At 42.7% G+C, this 4,463-nt stretch overlaps 1 non-coding gene across 1 annotated transcript; it reads left to right on the forward strand.

The window, feature by feature from the left end:
- Positions 1 to 2,233: 2,233 nt before the first annotated feature.
- Positions 2,234 to 2,339, forward strand: LOC145557050 (small nucleolar RNA R71). Its single transcript, XR_014092130.1, has one exon. It is a non-coding gene; the product is annotated as a small nucleolar RNA R71 (small nucleolar RNA).
- Positions 2,340 to 4,463: the final 2,124 nt, after the last annotated feature.

The raw sequence follows: 4,463 nt of genomic DNA on the forward strand, positions 1-4,463 counted from the left end.
TACCTTTGGTGCTCCCTTACCATTGGGACTCTCTTCTCTTTCTTCAACTTGAAAGAGGTCGTGAATGTAAGGAGCCTCTTCTTCCATGCTCGCGCCCTTGCACTCCTTGCTTTCCTCAAGCAAATCCTCATAGAATTGTATGTCTTCTTTGTGAGTACCTATCTTTGATTCATTCAACAACACACTTTCAAGGGGATCATTAGTGGCATGCAAGTGGGAGCGAGAAAATTCATCAAGAACCGTATCAAGAATATCTACCCTAAAGCATTCACCACTTGAGGAGGGTTGTTGCATGACATTGTTCAAATCAAACTCAATAGAATCATTGTCAATTTTCAAGGATATCTTCCCCTCCTTCACATCGATGATAGCTCTAGAAGTGGCTAGAAATGGCCTACCCAAAATTATAGGAATCCTCTCATCCTCATCCATTTCTAGCACATAGAAATCCACGGGGAATGTGAACTTTCCTACCCTAAGGGGAATGTCCTCAACTTTGCCCATGGGGAACTTAACGGAACGGTCCGCTAGTTGGAGAGTAATGTTAGTGGGAGAGAGGGTTCCTACACTAAGCTTTTGGTAGACGGAATAGGGCATGAGACTCACACTTGCTCCTAAATCACACAAGGCTTTATCAAATTCAATGCCATTGATAGAGCAAGGGATGGAAAAGTTACCTGGATCTTTCAATTTGGTAGGTAGTTTGTTGGAAAGAATTGCACTACAATTGGCGGTTAAACTCACCGTCTCACACTCCCTTCTTCCACTCAAAAGATCTTTCAAAAATTTGGAATAGTGGGGCATTTTCTTCATAGCATCAACAAAAGGGACGGAGATATGCAAATTCTTAATGACTTCCAAAAACTTCCCAAATTGGGCATCAAGTTTAGCTCTCACAAATCGTTGTGGAAAGGGTAGCTTTTCCTCTCTAGGTTGGCGATTTAGGGGCAAGGGGGTGGCTTCTTTTTCCTTGAGCACCTCAACCTGTTTTTCTTTTTCAACACTCAATGGCTCATTGGGTTTTTCACCCTCATTCTCTAACTCCGCCTCTTCTTGGGGTTCTTCCTCAATTAAAGGGTCACTCCCTACTACCTTCCCACTCCTTGTTGTCACGGCATACAAAGGTTTTGGGTTGACTCCTTGACTTGGGATGTGAGAAGAAGAAGGAGAAGAAGAAGAAGGGGATGAATTAGATGCAAGTTGAGCAATTTGAGTCTCAACCATTTTCATATGAGCATTGGTTCGATTTTTAGCCTCTTCATGCTTCTTTTGATCCTCCTCACGCATTTTTAAAAGAGCATCTAATTTAGCCATCACGGGATCTATTGGAGGGGCTTCAATTTGAAGAGGTTGTTGAGGTGGAGGAAGTTGGGGTTGATGGAAACCCGGAGGCCTATTAGTTTGGGCATAGTTAGAAACAAATTGGCCCCTATTGCCTCCGGTGCCTTGGTTAGGAACATTCATTTGTTGATTGTTTCCCATGTTACCTTGGTCACCAAAATTTTGATTTTGATGGTCTTGGTATCGGGGATTAGGTTGTTGGTTTTGATTACCATATCCTCTTTGGTTAGAGTAGCCCCTTCCATTGAAATTGGAAGGGCCTCCCCCACCATGGTATTGGTTATCATAACCACCACCGTTTTGGTTCCAACCACGGTTTCCACCTTGATTCCAATTCCCCATTTGATTGGAGTTTGGCCTCAAGTTTCCTACATTTCCCATTCTAGGAGCAAAATTCATAGCATTGACATTTTCCATATTACTATCATGTTCATGGGAAGGGGGTTGAACTTCACAAGCATAGACACATTGAGAGGTATCATGATCATAGGTTTCACAATTAGAACAAAACATGCACCCTTGGGGCATTGTATTGTAAGAAGAGGGGGAGGAAGTATCCATACCATTGCCTCCCTTGGTTGAAGGGGAGATATTACCATGAGGGTTAGGCCTTTCTTTCATCAATTCATCCATTTGCTTGGTCATTTTGGAGATTTGGGTAGAAAGGTTGTTGATTGCGTTGGCTTGCTCCAATGCATAAACGCCCTTGCTAGAAGTAGCATCCCTTTCTCCTTCGTACCAATCATCATAGTGCTTTGCGGCTTCCTCTATAATACACTCCACTTCATGCTCTCCTTTGTTCATAATTGGACCACCGGCCGCGGCGTCTAGGCTTGTTCTTCCTTGAGGTGTGAGACCTCCATAGAAAGTGTGAATGAGTTGATACTTGGGTATCCCATGGTGTGGGCATTGACGTTGAAGCTCTTTGTATCGTTCCCATGCCGCACTTAGAGACTCACCACTCTTTTGGCGAAAACCTTGAATCAAAGACCGAGCCTCGGCGGTCTTCCTATGGTTATAAAACCTCCTCAAGAAAGCCGTAGTCACTTGGTCCCATGTCGTGAGAGAATTAGGGGGCACCTCCTTCTCTAGCCATTCTAGACCTCTCCCAATTAGCGAAAATGGAAACATTTTGAGGCGAATATATTCTTGAGTCACTCCATTGGCCTTTATTGTGTCACAATATTTCTCAAACTCTTTTAGGTGCTCATGAGGACTCTCAAACTTTCCACCCGAGAATTGTTTCCTCTCAATCAAGGCAATCAAATTAGGCTTGATCTCGAAATTGTTGGCTTGAGTAGTAGGAGTTAGGATCCCACTTTGCGCTCTAAAAGCTTCGGGGGCCCCAAGACGACTCAAAGGCGTATTCTCTCCCATTTTAGAACCTTCTTTACTTTCAAACTTATAGGCTGAGAAAGGGTTGATTTCTGAATTCGAAGATGATTTAGGGCTATCTAATTCTTCACTTGAGGGTGAAGAGGGTGGAGTATCTTCTAATTCTCTTACTCCCCTCGTTGGAGTGCGGGAATTTCTACTCCTTGCTCTTGCTTCTCTTCGAAGTAGGGACAAAGACCTCTCTAGCTCTGGATCGATGGGAATTAAAGATCTTGAGCGGGTTCGTCCTCTGTTCATACAACAAAGCTAAGAAGAACGTAAGCACTGACAAGTAACAAAAGTAGCGAACACTAACAAATAAAGGTGAGATAGTCTTAAACAAGCAATGAAATAGCAATGGAAACCGTCGTCCCCGGCAACGGCGCCAATTTGACAAGGAAATAATCGTGTCGTTGAGCAACTACACCTAAGTCAAGTTAATTTATAACGCTCTACCAACCTAATACGTGTATAGGGTAAATAGAGGGGTCGAACCACAGGGAGACATGCATAAACACCGCATTCACTACTTAAGACTTTAAGCTATCTCGGGACAAGAAGTATGAATAACTAAGAGATTAAACTAAGGATTAAGAATGATTAAAGATCAATATAACTAAACACCAAGGGAAGTGGGTAGATGTAGATGTCACTTGATCATGCAATAACACAGAAGCAAAGCAATGGTAAACTAAGCATGCAAGAATATCGAAATAAAGCTCGATCTAACCGCCTTCCGGGGTTAATCGATTCCTCCTAACATAGCCTCTATGCTTCCACATTAGAACCATATATTAGAAGGTGCAAACAAAGAATTATCGATAGTAATGAATCTCGACTAAGTCAACTTCCGTTACTTGTTAGTAAAGACTCATCTTTGATCAACTAACAATGTGCACTTGCAAGAAAGACCAAAGAATATCAAGCATACAAAGACTTTAATCACCATTAACATAACCCCCAACATCATAAGCATGAATCAATTAACAACTACACCATCCCCACACCCTTGGCTAGGTGACTACTCACAAATCATATTGAAGACAATTTCAATCATCAAATCAATAAGCATCAACATGATCAATAAGCAAAGAAGGAAAATCAAAATAAGCAAACAAAACTAGATACAAAAGTAAAGAGAGAGAGTAAGGGATTGCTCATTCATTGAAGATGAAGATTTACAAAGGTTCAATCAAGCTCCTTCTTTAATATCCAAGTTCATCAATAGAAATCCACACTTTCTCTCTCTACTAATGAAGTTTCTCTCTCTAGATTAAGCTAAAAATGTAGAAAATTAAAACTAAGTTAATCCCCCAAAACGTTCTAAGAAGGGGACTTATATAGTCCGTACAGAGTCAGCTGACAAAAGGAGAGGTCCGACCGAACAAATGGGAAGGTTCGGCCGGACTACAGGGTAGGTTCGGCCGAACCATGGGTAGGTTCGGTCGAACCTCCCTGATCCTGGTCTGGTCGAACTCCTGCGGTTCGGCCACTCCTGCAAAACTGCCGATTTTCATCTTGCCCCTGCCTCGAAGTTCGGCCGAACCACTGAGCAGGTTCGGCCACACCTTGGTTCGGCCACACCATCAGGAGGTTCGGCCGAACCTCTTCTGAATCATGCTTCCTCTAGCCTCCTTTGAGCTTAGCTTCCTCCTCTTGAAAATCTCGATGGTTCCTACAAAGCATAAGCATGAAAAGCACAGTAAGAACAAAGCGGGAAGACTAAGAAAAGGGAGGATAAAGGAGAA

This window comes from Chenopodium album, chromosome 8, assembly GCF_948465745.1.
Source record: "Chenopodium album chromosome 8, dcCheAlbu1.1, whole genome shotgun sequence".
Taxonomy (NCBI): domain Eukaryota; kingdom Viridiplantae; phylum Streptophyta; class Magnoliopsida; order Caryophyllales; family Amaranthaceae; genus Chenopodium; species Chenopodium album.